This window comes from Canis lupus, chromosome 20 (assembly GCF_048164855.1).
Source record: "Canis lupus baileyi chromosome 20, mCanLup2.hap1, whole genome shotgun sequence".
Classification (NCBI taxonomy): domain Eukaryota; kingdom Metazoa; phylum Chordata; class Mammalia; order Carnivora; family Canidae; genus Canis; species Canis lupus.
In genome coordinates this window covers 2,164,880-2,182,200 of record NC_132857.1, presented here as the reverse complement: position 1 = coordinate 2,182,200, position 17,321 = coordinate 2,164,880, and the positions used below count along the sequence as shown (strand labels likewise).

The 17,321-nt window shown below is 35.3% G+C and overlaps 1 non-coding gene across 1 annotated transcript; it reads left to right on the top strand.

The window, feature by feature from the left end:
• Positions 1-13,382: 13,382 nt before the first annotated feature.
• Positions 13,383-13,490, top strand: LOC140612182 (U6 spliceosomal RNA). The gene has a single exon (XR_012013488.1). It is a non-coding gene; the product is annotated as a U6 spliceosomal RNA (small nuclear RNA).
• Positions 13,491-17,321: the final 3,831 nt, after the last annotated feature.

Below are 17,321 nucleotides of genomic sequence, written 5' to 3'. Positions count from 1 at the left end.
ACATAGGAGCTAAAAACTGACTTTCCGCTCAGATTCTCCATAAGTCGTATCACAGCAGTCCTCTCCTCTCAATCTTCCATGAAGCAAAAATCAGTCTTTACTCTGGCTTTGCTTATTAATCCCTGCTCTCCACTTCCACCTTCCTCCCTCTTGCTCATTCTTATTGCAGTTTCCACGCAGTAGTCCTCAAATATGACAAACCCTTGCTTACATCAAGGACTTTACCTTTCACTTGCCCTCTGCTGGAGCACATTTCCCCCAGATCTGCATATGGCTTACCTCCTTACTTATTTCTCTCCAATCTCTGCAGAAATGTTACCTCCTCAGGCAGCCTGGGTAGCTCAGTGGTTTCACTGGGGCCTTCAGCCCAAGATCCTGGGATCGAGTCCCGCGCTGGGCTCCCTGCATGGAGCCTGCTTCTCCCTCTGCCTGTGTCTCTGCCTCTCTCTCTGTCTCTGTCTCTCATGAATAAATAATAAAAATAAAATCTTAAAAAAAAAAGGAAAAGAAAGAAATGTTACCTCCTCAGTGATAGAGACTGAGGGGCATCCTATGTAAACATCACCAATAATGTAACAGCGCTCCAGCTGGTCTTAAGGGTTAACTTGCTTCAAGTTGGCACATTCCACGCTTGCTGACTTAAGGCCCTTTATCTGTAGCAGAACCACTGGCCTTGAGGAATAAAGAACCAGAACATTCCCAGGCCACAGAGACCAGCAAGTCTGTCTGAAGACCCCTTAATTTTCTGATTAGCCCAACAATCATTTAGCAAAATGTTTTTGTTTTAAAGTCACACAATGACTTACTGACCTCCCTCTGTGCACGTGTAGATCTGGCCCTCTTTTGCAGAAAGAATAGAGGACTCCTATCCAATCCCTGGGTACCAAGGAGCCAGACCTTCCTGCACAACCTCTGAGCATGGAGATAACTCTGTAGCTGACATCATCAAGTCTGCATGTAATCAAGAAATGTCACAGGCCACTGCATACTCTTAAATGATTAAACCCTTTTCAAAATCTCTGGGTCAGGCAAAAAACCTGGGAGTTGTCCTTAAAAAAAAAAAAAAAAAAAGATTTATTTCTTTTAGAGAGAGAAAGAGCATGAGCAGAGAGAGGGGCAGAAGGAGAGAGAGAAAGAATCTCAAGCAGACTCCACGCTGAGCGTGGAACTCCATTCGGCACTAGATCCCACAACCCTGAGATCACGACCTAAGGTGAAATCTAGACTCTATTAAGACAGAGACTTTATCTTTTTTTTCATTCTATTTACTCAGAGTATTCACTGAATGCCTATATTAGCAATGCTCTAGGCACTTGACAAAATTTTGTTTCATGGAACCCATATTATAAAAATAAAATAATAAAATAACAAAATAATAAAATAAAAATCAACAGCTTATCCTCTGAGTTGAGTATTCAACTCTTGGTTTCAGCTCAGGTCATGATCTCATGGGTTGGTGGGATAAATCCTGGAGTCAGGCTCTTAGCTCAGCAGGGAGTCTGCTTGAAAGATTCTTTCCTCTGCCCCTCACACCATGCATGTGCATGCACATTCTTTCTCTCTCTTCCTATCTAAAAATAAAGAAGTAAATCTTTTTTAAAAATCATCAGTTTCTAACCTATACATATATATACATACATAATAGTGCCTACTACTTAGTACAATGTTGTAGATCATGTTTTCCAAAGAAGACACACTTTCCATCTGTTACGGGTTAAATTGTGTCCTCAGAAGGATGTGTTGGAAGTCCTAACCACCTCAGAATGTGCCCTTATTTGGAAATAGGGGCATTGTAGATGTAATTAGTTAAAATGAAGTCATACTAGAGTAGGGCAGACCCTCAATCCAATATGACAGTTGTCCTTATAAGAAAAGTAAAGAGAGACAGACAGGGAGAGAATGCTTGCCATGTGATGACAGAGGCAGAGACTAGAGTTATGCGTGTGGAAGCCAAGGAAGGCCAAGGAGTGCCAGCAACTCCAGAGGCTAAGAGAAAGATAGGAAAGAATTTCTTCCCTAGAGTTTTTGAGAGGGTCAACATCTCAACTTTGGATTTCTAGCCTCCAAAATCATGAGATATAAATTTCTGTTGTCTCGAGCCATTCAGTACGTGGTACTTTGTCACAGAAGCCCTAGGAAACTAATACAGCATCCCATATGCTCTTCTTACAATGTGACTTGGCCCTCATTCCATCGACTATGAACGCCTGTGTCCCCTCTTCTTTTTTTTTTTTTTGTCCCCTCTTCTTGAACCTGAGTGAACTTTAATGACTGCTTCGCCCAGCAGAGAGACAGCAATGCCCTGTGACTTCTGAAGCAAGGTCATAAAAAAATGTCTGTCTCTTCTGCCCTGTTTTCTCAGGATCGTGTTCTTGAAATTCACCCACTATCATGTGTAAAAGCCCAAGCAGTCCACGGAGCATCCCATGTGGAGAGGGATCAAAGTCCCCGGCCCAGAGCCCTGGCTGAGCTCCCAGACAACAGTCAGCACCAATTTGCCAGCCGTATGAGTGAGCCACTTTGAAAGTGAATTCTCCAACTCCCGGTGAAGCCACCCCAGCTAATACCATGTGAAATAAAGATGAACTGTTCCCACTGAGCCCTGCCAAATTACCGATCCATGAGCAGTATAAATAACTGTTTTTGCTTTGAGCTGTTATGTTTTGGAGTGGTTTGTTACACAGCAACTGAAAACTGAAAAAAAAAAAAAAAGAAAGAAAACTGATGCATACATGCTTATTAAATATTTATTGAATGAGTAAATAAATGATCTCACACTTTATGCTGGTAATGTGGCCTAGTAAAATGGGTAGATCCCTCCAAAGCGGTCTAATTTAAAACTAGAAGGTATTTATTTTTTTATTATCTGGACAGTCAGACACCATAAATGCACATTGGTATAAATAACAGACAAGGTTCTGGAAGAGGTTTGAGGGGACGGAGTCCAGTGTTGATGTAGAGATTTACCCTGGAGGGACTTAGACATGTCATCCTCTGAGATGGAATGATAGAGGTAAGAATTTTCCCATAGACTTCTCGCTCCATACATTTGAATCCTTGTTTTACATCCACTAACCATTTATTTCTGTTCCTGCCCCACAGGACACACTTATACCACAATAAGATTTTTGTCCCATACCTCCATATAACAATGTGCTAAAAAAAAAAAAAACAAAAAAAAACAAAAAAAAACAATGGGCTAAGCAACATAGCCGATGGTAGGGATATTCTTAGAACCCATACCTACACTATGATTGCTAGCAATTACCTATACACAAATGACTACATCCCACAGAAATATCATGCACGAAAACTGAACCAATTATATTTCCTATTTTAGTCTCAATTAGCCTCATGGTATATCTATCTGCCTGTGTCTCTGTCCATTTTAACTCCTCCCTCTTCCCTGCCCTGCCCTGCCCAACACACAAACACACACACACACATACAACTTTTATTATCAGAGCTTAAGTCTGTGATCTTTATTAAAACTATTTTGAGAATAGTTTTAGTGAGAAACTATTATGAGAAAGTCTTAGTGTCATTTTTAGGGTGAGAGACTTCTTCAAGATGAAAACATGAGAATACTGCATCCCAATATAGGAAAGCTTAATCAGAAGCTTAATTTGGGGAAGAAATATAATTGAGAAATGAAGATGAATTTTGGCCAGCTACAGTGTTATTCAGCCTCCTGGTGTTTGTTACTGAGCTAGACTAAATCAATGCCCACTATATCATGTTCTAGAAATTTGTCATTATTAAATAATTTGCAATTTGCACAGATTGATTTATAAAGATTATTGGGGAAGTAAAAAACTAAAAGTGAAGGATAAATAGTAAATGTCAAAAAAATTGTCTATTAAACTTCAGTACACAAAAATTTAGAAACCTATTATGGATCTTGAGTAGATGAGGGAGATAAAGTGTGTGTGTGTGTGTGTGCAATGTTGCTATTCTTTTTGGTATTGATTTTGCTTTTTATTACCTTTTTAAATTACTTTTTTACATAGGATATTCTAAGGGGAAAAGTTGACATCTTGGAAAATATGTACCTTTGTAAGATAACCTTATTAAGTAGTACATAATTCCAAGTCCATAGAAATCTGAATAACATCTTTTGATTTTATTTTTTTATTTTTTTGAGTAACATATTTTTTAAATGTTCTTGTTTTAGCAGGTAGCTTTCCAAATTCCCAAATGTCCACCTTCCATATGCAACTCTGATCCTTGTAATTTCAGGAATAATACCTGTGTAATTTAAGACAGAAATAAATGCTTTCTGAGCTTCCACTTAAACTAGAAATCAATTTTGCTTTTTGACTCAGGTTCTCTGGGTGGCTTTGTAGTCTATATGCTTAAGTCACTAGGTGTGTTTTAACCATATTTGGCTCTGTTACTATAAGCAGCAGTAACTTCCTCTTTTTCTCATTAAATAGTTCAGAAGCCTCCCACAGCTCCCCTCAACAAGAGTTTTTTTTCTTAATGTTGGGAATTTTGGTCAAAATGCTAACCCACCTACTCTTATTTGCATACTCTTTGTTTAAATTGAATAAAACTATGATGTTTTAAAGTTCTTGGTATTTAGCACTTTAATTAAGTTTTCTTTAAATTATCTTTGAATTATTTTCAAGATATTTTTTAGAAAAATAGGATGGCTGTGGATCCAGGGTGGTATATCAGAATGTAAAGACCACAGACTCTGGAATCTCACAGACATCAGTTCATTCCAGCATCGCCACTTTATAACTTTATGTGTTGGGCTGCTTATTGTTATTTAAACTGAGGCTCAATTTCCTCACTGTACTTTGAGCCAATAGTAATATCTGTCACTGGGTTCCTGTGAAACATAAATATGGTCACATAAAATGAGCTTAACATAGTATCCAATACAAAATGGGCACTTAATACATATTAGCTCTTATTACTATTATTGATGTGTACTGTTTATTTTCTTCATTCTAACTCAGTGAACACCACAAAATGTAAATGATAGGCTTAAATAGACAAATCATAACTCTCTACTCTCCCTGCCAATGAGCAAGTATTCTTAGAGAATCACATATCAAATTAAATTTCAACATTTTAGCGAGAAATAAGACATCATTTGACAGGAAAAAAAATTTTTTTTAAATTCAGTAAAAGCTGAAATGAGAATAGCTTGTCCAAAAAAGATATAAAACTCCCAGAGGAACACCTACAGGAAATAAAAGCAGAAAGAAATAATATGGACTTCTCCAAGATCCGGACAAATAGGACCTTGGACAGGAAATGATGTTCAGATTATGCGATGCTACAAACAAGTTTCCTATGAAGACGTTCTCTACCCCATTCATTCACACATAGATTTATCTATTCATTCACCTTACATTTATTAATAGAGCCTACTATGTGCCAAGTATTTTCCCAGACCATGGGAATACACAAGCGAAAAGATAATAATAATACTACTTAATGGCTAATGGAAGTGATGTAATAATAGTATTTTTAAAAATCTTCCAGAGCACACATTTACTATAGCTGTCTGATTGCCAAAGATAGACTAGAATTTGTAGTGAAAGAATGTAAAGACAAAGACTGAGTTAATATTCAATAATTGACATTCAAAAATATGGTTATACATCAGAATCTTAGATTTAAAAGCTAGACTATTGGCTTGGATTTTCAGAATCCTTTATCTCCCTTTTAGGATATTAAAAGCAAATCAGAAAAGGCTTTGCTTTGCCTGTAGCATCCTCCAAGAGTATAAAGACAGCCCTTCAGTTTAAGACAATCTGAATAGCTCTGAGATAGTAGAAAGTTTACAGACACAAAAGAAAAACAATTTACTCTTCTGTCCCAAGGAATCATGGAACAAGGAGTAGGATAGGCAGACATGAGCCCGCTTTCCTTCTCCAGCTTCAACCAGAGAAGGGGCAACACTAGATAACATGGGAAAGTGTCGAGGAAAGGGGACCTGCAGGAACCTAAGTGACACCAGTTAAATCAGGGAGTGCTGCTGGATCCTGAGCAAGCCAAGTAAGAAATACAAATTATACCACCAAGAACCCAACCTTGAATGCTGCCAGCAGGACACACCGCACCTCAGTTTTCTGACGTGTTACCTGGACCAGAGGAGGCAGAGGATGACTCTTCAAGATGCCAGCACGGCTCTACTTTGATAAGGATGCTTTTACCCCACCCATTCTACTTCTCATCACCATCCCTATTCTCATAGATGCCAACATTGTCTTAGGAAGAAGGCAGAGAAGAGAAAAAAATTGTATGAAAGGCTCCATATTTTTTTGCAAAAGGTATTAAACACTGCCCGAATACTCAAGTTTTAAACTATTGAACCAGATAAGCTTTACATTGGATAATTAAGTTGGTTTTCTCCCCTTCCAATTTGTTAATGAAAGTTATATAGAAAGGGTGAAGTAGTTGTAGGCTACATTCAGTAACTATAATTTTTTTTGTACACACATTATAATGTAGGGTGAATTTTTTACCTCATTAAACTAACATTTATTGAATTGTGACCTGATATTGTGTCTCCTCTATCTACAAAGAAACTTAAAGATAGAATCAAGAATTTTGGAATATCAGTACCTGAAAAAAATGCAGAAAAAAAATCTAGTTCCTCCTAAGAGGGTTAACTGACTTGCTAAATTTATCGATTAGTCAGTGGCAGGGCCAGGACTTGCCCCTGGCCCTAAATCTCTGCCATTTTCCCTAGAACAACTGGCTAGGGAAGGGGAAATAGGATTTGAAGATTCTAGTAGGCATAATTCTAAAATAGCTCCTAAAATTTCCACTCCCTACAATAGAGGTGCAGCGTTGTATAATCCCCTCCTCTTGAGTGTGGTCAAGATCTATGGATGTGATGGGATTTCATTCCTGTGATTAGGTTAACTTAGATGACAAGAGTAAAGGAAGGAAGCAATGTTATCTGGGTGACTCTAAGTTAATCAGGTGAAAGCCTTTATAAGAGAATCTAAATAAATAAATCTGAATGAATGAATGAATAAATAAATAAATAAATAAATAAATAAATAAATAAATAAATAATATCACTCGATGGATCCTTAGGGAATACTTACCTAGGAGGGAGATCACAATCTGGTTCAAGTTTACTGAGGACAATATTTCAAGTGTGAATAAAGCAAGTGCATCAGACTGTGGCCAGAATAAAATTATTGGGTGTAGGTGGGAAAAACAAAATATTATTAAGAAAATTGTCTTCTAGTTCTATTCATCCACAATATGAAAAGGAAACCCTTCAACATCACTTTATATTTTTACTTAGACACTGCACAGAACAATCTTTAGATTAGAAAGTATTTACTGAGAATCATTTGTTTCATTCAATTAACACTTAATGAGTGTTAAGGCCTGTGCTAGGAATAAAATTATAAAAGCCACAGCTCTGAGGAATCTTGACTCTAACTGATCTCCTCTAATATCCTTTTAGGTCTTCAGCACTGTGCTAAGCCCTACTGGTCATCAGTCCTAATGATAGGTCAGGTTCTTTGCCTAAAGAAATTGGACTCAGGGAAATGGAAATAAACATTCTTACTACTAGTGCTAACTTGGTTGAAGCAAATGTTCTGCACCATAAAACGTCAGGAAAAGGGAGGTCACTGGGGACTAGAATAACCCCAAAAACCTCATCTGGGAAGTGGGGGGAGCTCAAGCTGATCCTGAAAGATGGTAGAGCTTAGAAAAACTAAGGAACGTCTTAAGCCATTCTAGGTAAGGAGAGCATCCTAAGGGAATGGAGCTGAAATAAATTTAGCATATTTGAGGAATATAAAGAAAATGCGCCTTTATAGAGCAGAGAGTGTTTTCTGATTGAATAGAGGGAGTGAAAAATAAGAACGTCAGATAAAAGCACAGATCCAAGTATACATAGCATGTTTTTATTCAGCATTTTCTCATTTAAAAGCTCTATCATGTTTGGAATAGATGTTATATTCAGTAGAATCTGCTGGTAATTTTAGTGATATATAGAAGCACTGTAATTCTTCTCTGTGTAAGGATACTCAAAATTTTATCCTCTTCATAACTAGTTTAACAAGTCTTCTTGTGCAGGTCTTCTTAAAAACAGGTTAGAGAAAGAGATGAGGCTCTCAAAAGACACGCTCATTTAGCAATATATGCTTGTCATTGTTTTTTGTTGCTATTTTTGGTTGGTTGGGTTGGTTGGGTTGGGTTTGGTGTTTAACTTTGTTTTGCTAAGAACAAAGGTGCCCAAAGTATGCAAGTCTGAAATATCATTGAATGACTTAAGAATTATCTTAGTAAAAGGTATGAGAGGTGACGAAGCACCAAGGGAACGTCAATACGATGTCTTATAAAGTAACTTAGATACATTAAAATATTGTAGCATAGTTCAAGAAATGCAGAATTTCATCAAGATATAAAAAAGTTTACTGCATTCTTGGTAGGGGTACAGACTTTTCCCTTGCCAAATCAAAAGAAAGAATTTAACAAGAGTGTAATTTCATCCTAAAAATAATAGGTTGTAAAACCAGAGCCATCTAAGATGCATGGACTTGAAGGACCCTATGTTCACAGAAACCACAGCATCATCTGTTGTTAGGGAAGAGACACCCACACATGTACAAAAGCAGATCCCATACCCAGCCCAACGCCTGGCGTGAAATAGTAACAATAGCATGGAAGTGAATTGTTGATATAACCAACCTCAACTTGTGTGAGATGACAAAATTGTTCCTTCAGTGGGAAATATCTTCTTAATTCCCACGATAGTTGTAGAGTAAAGAAATGAAGGAGTAAATCAACCCAGATTAAGAGTATTAATACTCTTAATCACGAATACTTTTTTGTATTTTGTAGTACCATTATTATATTGTATATTACTAAAATATACTATTTTTCTATTTGGCATACTCTTTTTGAATTCTTATACCTTTCAACGTAAAGTTCTTGTAATGTTTTAAAAAATTGGCACATTGGAGAATGTAACAGATTAGTTTTGTGTTTCTAATAGAAAATGTATAATTGATTTCAGATTCCTGATTTTTAAATTGAAAGGTATAAGAATTTAACTTTAAAAGATTTCACTCTTCATTGAGAGAGTCCCAAGTATTTTTCTATTTCTGAAGCATATTAATATTAAGCATAAGCATATAAGCATATTAATAAATTAATTATGAAGTCTCTTAAAGGATATCTATTCAGATTAGCTTATAGAGATAAATGGACACATATAAATCAAATATTTATAAAATTCTGAAAAAGTAAGGAAGTTGAATTTTTAATATTTTAAATGTGATAGACATATCTCTTATTAAAACAGTTTTCTGTGCTTTATGTTGGCTTTATTACACCTCTGATTAATTAAGGGGGAAAATCAAGACAACAAAGCTATAGGCCTTCTTCGATAAGAGCCTCATCAAAGAAAAGACTCTGTTACTTTAAACCATTGACAGTTCAAATAATTGACTTTGGGGTATGAGTTTCTGAGTTGATATTGTTTAGACAACTACCAGTGGACTGATTTTTCAGGATTTTTTTTCCATGAAACAGAAGGCTTCATGAAAGCAGATTCCTAATCTAAGATCTAGTGGAACAAGAATATATAGAACTGAGCAAATTAATGTGGGAAATGTTACTGTAGCTATTTGGAATATTGTCTTATCATAAGGTTCCACTTTCTGGATATATGAGGTATGACTCTAGATTTGTGAAGCCAATTCAAGGAGACATATATTAACATTTGACTGCACTTATGTAAAAAATTAGGCTAAATCTAATGAGACCAGTTGTGTGTGTGTGCATAAGAATGATCTTTGATATTATTATGATCATCAGGCGGGGAAATTATGGGGAAAATTGTGAAAGACATTAAAATGGGCAAAGGAAGATTAATGAGTGTCCTTTCAAAGGAACACTAAGCATTTCTAGTGTATGCCTCCAGGTTATCTGGGAGTCTGCGTCTCTAAGCTGTTAAACAACTGAAAATTATTTAAAAATGGGAGCATGTAAATGATTCTTATCCACAGAGATGCAAATGAATTTTGTCCCACAGAAGTACAATTTCATCACCATCATCCCCTATTCTAAAGAAGAACCTATTTGTAGCTATTAGCAAATTCATTTCACAGTTCCTACTTGCCTCTGATTTCTGTTTTGCATATTACCGCTTTCCTTATTATTAGTTAGACAAAATACCTGACACATATTTATTTTGTATCTGTACAGGATCCATGATATTGCCTCTTTTAAAAAATTATCCTTCAACATAAGCATGTTTCAAATCATTTTGTTTTAAATTTTGTTTCAAACTTGCTCTGAGGAAGGGCTTTCTAAAAGAACAAATTCAGAGATTCGTATATCTTGTTAGTCATATTTCATAAGATTAAAATTTTTTTAAAAAAGAGTGGTTAGATATTCATTGTGAGACCATATATAGAAGACCTAATCAAAGATCACTAAACTCCTTGTAAGACTGGTTAAAAGTTGTTAGGGTACTTCCATGACTGACAATCAGGAGAGTTTCCCAGAAGAGGCTCTTAAGTCTACTAGTAAAATAGATTAAACATTTAATCAGAAATGTTAATTACTTTCCAAAAAGGTTAGTTGACTAACTTGCTCCAGACTAAGTTTAGGAGTAATGTTTTTTTCACATCCTGAACATGTTTAGAAGAACCTGAAATTTTCTTCATTTCTAGGTTTAATTAATTACATTTAAAAGGATTAAGTACTTCAAAGGAGTGTTGCTTAAATAAAGTCATTGCTTGCCTAGTCACGCATTTGAAGTACTTAAAAGGAAAATAAAACATATTAAGTTTTTAAATGCAATTTAAATGTTTCATAATAGATAATTAAACTTGTAAATGAGAGTTATTGTTCAGGCAAGTTTAATCTTTTCAACTGGATTAAATGGCCATAAATCAAAAGTCTTCCAAAAGATGGCTATTTTATTTTACATAAAATTATTAAATCTAGAAATTTTAATGAGTAAATTGTAAGTTAAATTAGAAAAGTTTTAGAAATATTTATAATATTTTTACAATATATTAAATATAAACATTTTTAAAATATATAATCCTTCTCACAGACAAAATTCAAATTGACAGTCCAAAGCTGAAGTGCAATGCATAACAGAAGTCCTGATTTTCATTATTAAAAATGAAATTTTAAAAAATGAAATTAAAAAGAAGTGTTTCCCTTGTAGTAGGCAAAGTAATATTGATTCTTGAAAATTCTGAGTTATGTGTGTTTATGCCTATGTGTATTGATCACAATATAAAATCTATTTTTTACTGAGTGTAGAGTCAGAAAACTTTGAAAGTCACTGATACAGACACACCAGTACCTCCAAACAGCTTGAATTCCCTATCAACTGTTTTCGTTAAGTCTTCAGCTATTAATAATTCCTTCATCTAGCACTTAAAACTGGCTCCTTACTAAACAATATAAGACAGCAAATGCAGGACACACAGTATCTCTTCACATATTTATTTGCTATCTGCTGTGTATTGGTTTGATATGATTTCAAATCCACATTTATCACCTAAGCAAAGTTGTGTTAATCCATTTGATTATGACAAAGATGGTTCTCACCAATAGCAACTCAGTAGGTCAGCTGCCAAGGTGCCCCACTGGGGCTTTCCAAAAAACATGAAGAAACAACTATGGCAAGGGGACATTTGAAACTATAAACACCCAAGGTTTGCATGTTCTGTGTGGACAAGAGGACTCTGCTGACCTAAATAGCTCTCCAAAGACTTTGGGGCTAAATAGCTCCTTCCACAGTAAAGGCGATTCTTACCAGCAGTGGTGCAAACTGAAGTGGCCTTGCAAAAAAGCCCCGGGCCCTGTCCATACCAGCGCGGGGTTTTCTAGCAACAGAGGCTTTTATTCTTGTGCTGGCAGCTGGCAGCTGTCCCTGGCTAAGCATCGACTCCTATTAAGGTGTACACTTCGGCTAAATTTTGATTTTTTTCCTTCTGTCTCCACTTGCCTGGAACAACAGTGTAAGAAATCCATCATTTCTTTGGAGTATGTTCTTTCTTTATAAGCTTATTAAGAGATATTATCCTATATGCTATTGGCTTGTGGAATTTCTGCAGTGAACTTGTTTAAATAAATTTCTGGCAAAGGCATACTCAGTCTCTGGGCAGTAATTTCTACTCAAAACAAAACACCATTCACTCCCTAACCCAATACAAATCTACTTATTCTGAGAATCCACGCCTGATATCTTGTGATATTCCAAGATGTATCACTGGTGTGATACATCTTGGAATATCACTGAGGATCTTCTAGTGGTTTTTCTCTTTTCTTTTTTCTAAGTAGGCTCCATGCCCAACACTGGACTTGAACTCATGACCCTGAGATTGAGAGTTGCATACTCTACAGACTAAGCCAGCCAGGTGTCCCAGTCTCCTTTCAATCTTATCTAACTTGGGTTCCAAGGCCTTAATCATTTCTTCCTTCTTGACATTCTTTCCTTTCCAGGGTACTCATGGTACTACTGTCATCAACCTCCTCTCTCCTTCCCCATCTATCCAACTCTTCTTCATCTTCAAGACTGAGTTTCAAATTTCACTTCCCTTTCAGAATATTACACACTAAACTAATCTTTCCTTTCTTCATAGCACTGTAGCTCCTAAATTTTATATCATATTGTGGTAGTAAATAGCTATTTATTTTCTCATCCTGTTTGTGGCAGAATTTTAAGACATAAAATCAGTCAATTAGGTCATTAGCATCTTATGACTAAGTCTCCTTAGCCACATATTTCAGTCATATCTTAGAGTGGCTTATCTTGATGTTGCCCTAATTCCTAGGTTCTAACAGCTTTTCCTAGAGTGCAAATGTTATCTCCATAGTTCAAAATTTTAATAGTGAATTCTTAGTTTTCAGGATTAGTTTGTACTTCATCTTCTCATTGAAGCCTTTCCTGATATTACTTTCCCTAAATCATTCATTACTTCCTTCTCTATATTCCCAGCGTGAACATTTCTCACAATCATGAATCACACTGCACTATCCTTATTTGTTTAAATATCTATGTTGAGTGTATGTGTAATGTGGTATAAGTGTGTATAGGGGTGAGTATCTGTGTGTGTGTGTGTGTGTGTGTGTGTGTGTATCTGCCTTTCTGGTACAAGATGTTTGTGTGGTGTCTGTGGTATAATGTGTGTGTGTGTGTGGTGTGAATATAAAAGGATTTTGGGGTGCCTGCATGGTGCAATTAAGCCTCTGACTCTTGGTTTGGGTTCAGGTCATGATCTTGAGGTCATGAGATTGAGCCCTGCATGGGGCTCTCTGCTCGGTCTGGAGTCGGCTTGAGATTCTCTGCTTTCCCAACTGCCCCTCCCACTCATGCTCTCTCTCTCTAAAAAAATAAACAAACCTTAAAAAAAAATTAAGTGCTTGCTTTGGCAGCACATATATGAAAACTGGAATGATACAGAGAAAATTAGCATGGCTCCTAGCACAAGGATGACATGTAAATTCGTGAAGTATTCCATATTTTTTTAAAAAAAGATTTAAAGAGACCTCTTGGAAAATAAATGAAGCCTACAGATGTGTTTGCAGATATGAGCCTCCTTATGATTCTTCTGGAGAGTAAAACCATGAGGCAGATGAAGTTGTATGTATGTATATATATACAAAGTCTATATACATAATCACTAATAATTCATACATAGATGCAATTATAGTCAATATCATGTAGGGTTTTTAGTTTCACATTCCGGAGAAATTCTAATTAAATAATTAATTCTTTATTAATGTGTATTTATTATTTATTTTATTAATTTATTTGTATTCACTTATTAATTTACTGATACTTTATTAAGTTTATTTAGCTAATTTGTATTAAAGAATTCCTCTTATTTTTTTTTTAAAGATTTTATTTATTTATTCATGATAGTCACACACAGAGAGAGAGAGAGAGGCAGAGACATAGGCAGAGGGAGAAGCAGGCTCCATGCAGGGAGCCCGATGTGGGATTCGATCCCGGGTCTCCAGGATCGCGCCCTGGGCCAAAGGCAGGCGCCAAACCGCTGCGCCACCCAGGGATCCCAAAGAATTCCTCTTATAACAAATACTACACACACACACACACTATTTACTATAAAAATTTGGTCTCTGTATTTAATAGATTCATCATAGGTAGTTTTTAACACCCATGTAATTAGGGTAAGGATCCTACAATTGCAGATGTAATCAGGGTAAGGATCCAGATGAGGTCATACTGGATTCGGGTGGGCCCTAAATTCAGTTAGCATCCTTATAAAGAAAACACCTAGACATACATAAAAAGAAGGCCGTTGAAGATAGAGGCTGAGATCGGAATTATGCTGCCACAAGCCAAGAAATGCCAGGAACCACCATAAACTAAAAGAAGCAAGGAGGAATTCTCCCACAGAGCCTTTGGTGGGACAATAGCTCCGCTGACACCTGCCCTCCAGAACTGTAAGAGAATAAATTTTTCTCGTTCTAAGACACCACGTTTGTGACGACCTGTTTGGGCTAAGAAACTAATACACCACTTATCAATTATTCCTTCCCCTTAGATTACGAAGACCTCTTATATAATGTTTTAGTGAAGTAATCATTTTGTCTTCTGAAGCTTTCCTTTCATGCATACTTTAGAAATAAAACAATTTCAGAAATCAAATGAGAAAATGCCTGAACCTTAACAGCATTTTCATTTGACTCCCAAATAGTCCAAAGAGAAGCAAAACACATTATATCCAATATCTATAAAACTGTATTTCACAAACTTGAACTTAAAAAGAGTTTTAGTTTGTGCCTTCGCAATAATTTTCTTCTTAAATTTTTTCAAATTATATATTTCCAGAATTCAATTGAATTATTAAACTTGTTACATATTACTTCAAAATTGTCATTTATATTTTGAAGTTTTTCAAAACTGTTAAAACTGAACTGTTCAAATGGAATCCCTTTCACCTTTGCCCCTTCAATTACCTTTAGCCTATTAGCTTTGATTACTCTCAACTTTCACTGCAAATTAGAAAAATTTAGCTTTTAAAAAATATCTAGGCCTTGTACGCACATCTAGAGAATCTGATTTAATTATTTAAAATGTAGCCTAGCAGCAATATATTTTGCAAATATATTTATACTTTTTATTTCAAACTCTCTACAATTCATTCCATAGACACCTGAAGTTGTAGCTACTACTTTAAAGTGAACATGCATACCGACCACTAATCCTAGAGGCTAATAATTTGCTTTTTTTCATGCCATCTATTTAGTGTTTACCTGCAGAATTTTATGAGACTATTCATCAATGGTAGAAAAGGATTTCACACGAGTAAGACTTTTTTAGGAATAAAACAAATTATTGAAAACTCCATATAATCATTGTCATAAAATCACAAAATAGAAAGGAACCTAATGGAAAAGAATAGAGATAAATAAATAAATAAACAAATAAATAAATAAATAAATAAATAAATAAATAAATAAATAAATAAAACACATATGTAGGTGGTCAATTAACTTATGACAAAGGAGCCAAGAATACGAAATCAATAAATGGTAGAAGAATGCATAGCACATGCAGAAAAATAAAACTGATTCTCTCTCTTATACCATACACAAAAAGAAACTCAAAATGGATTAAAGATTTGAATTTAAGACCTGAAACCAAAGTACTTCCAGAAGGAAACAGATCATCACAATGATTTTTTCTGGATTTAATACCAAAAACAAAGGCAAAGAAAGTAAAAATAAACAAGTAGTAATACACAAACTAAAAAGCTTCTGCGTAGCAAAAGAAATTGTCAGCAAAAAAAAAGACAAAGTATAGAACAGAATAAAATACTGGCAAATCATCCTACCCAATAAGGGGTTAATATCCAAAATACATAAAAAACTTATAAAATCCAATAGCAGAAAAACAAATAACCTAATTTTTTAAATGGGCAAAGAACCTGAATAAACGTTTTCCAGAGGAAACATAAAAATGGCCCACATGCTCATGAAAAGATGTTCAGCATCACTAATCCTTAAGGAAATGCAAATCAAAACCACAATGAGATGTCATCTCAGAGCTGTTAGAATAGCTATTAACAAAAAACAAAACAAAACAAAACAAAACAAAGAATAGCTATTAACAAAAACACAAGCAATAACAAATGCTGGCAAGGATGTGGAGAAAAGGGAACCAGCACGCGCACTGTTGGTGGAAATGTAAACTGGTACAGTCACTATGAAAATCAGTATGGAATTTCCTCAAAAAAATAAAAGAACTGCCATATGGTCCAGCCATTCCACTTCTGAGATATATATCCAAAGGAAATAAAATAATAATCTTGAAAAGATATCTGCAATTTCATGTTCACTGCAGCAGTATTTACAATAGCCAAGGTATGGAAATAACTTCAGTGTCTGTCAACAGATGAATGGATGGATAATAAAGATGAGAGAGAGAGAGAGAATTCAGCCTTTAAAAAGAAGGAAACCCTGCCATTTGCCACAATATGGATAAACTGGAGGGCATTATGCTAAGTGAAATAAGCCAAAAAGAGAAAGACAACTACGACATGGTATCACTTACTATGGAATTTAAAAAAAAAGAAAAGCAAAGCAAACTCAGAAACTGAGTGAATTGATGGTTGCTGAGAGGTAAGGAAAATAGAGACAGGTTGGTAATGGGTACAGACTTTCAGTTATAAGATAAAATCTGAGAGTCTAATGGGTAATAGGGTGACTATAGTTGTTAACACTGTATTATATACTTGTAATTTGGGAAGAAAGTAGAACTTAAATGTTCTCACACAAAACAGTAAATATGTAAGATGATGGATGTGTTAACTAACTCAATGGAGGGAATTCTTTCATAGTGTATACATATATTAAATCATGTTGTACACTTTAAATATCTTACAATTTTAGTTATAAATTATACCTCAATAAAGCTTTAAAAAAAGGGACAACATTGGTCATGAACTCCAACTCTTTCAACTTGTAGGTAAGATATTCCAGTTCTAGAAGTTTAAAGAATCTGTCCAAAATTTAACAGCTAGAAAGTGGCAGCATGAGACGGTAAACCTGGTTTTCTGATTATCTATCTAGCATATATAGAAAGTTATAATAATTGAAAAAGACCTACATTTGTCTTCATAAAAGCGAGGAAATAGAGAAAGGAGTGTTCCATAGACTGGTAAATAAATGTTTTTCTATGCTTGCTAAGCTTCACTGAGTTTTTGTGCAAACTATTTCCTACATCAAAGACAAAATCATAAAAAAATCTCCGTTATTTGTGTTTTTTTGTTTTTAAAGAATGACTGCAAAAAAATCCACAAAGGGATAACTGCAATTATTCAAGATTT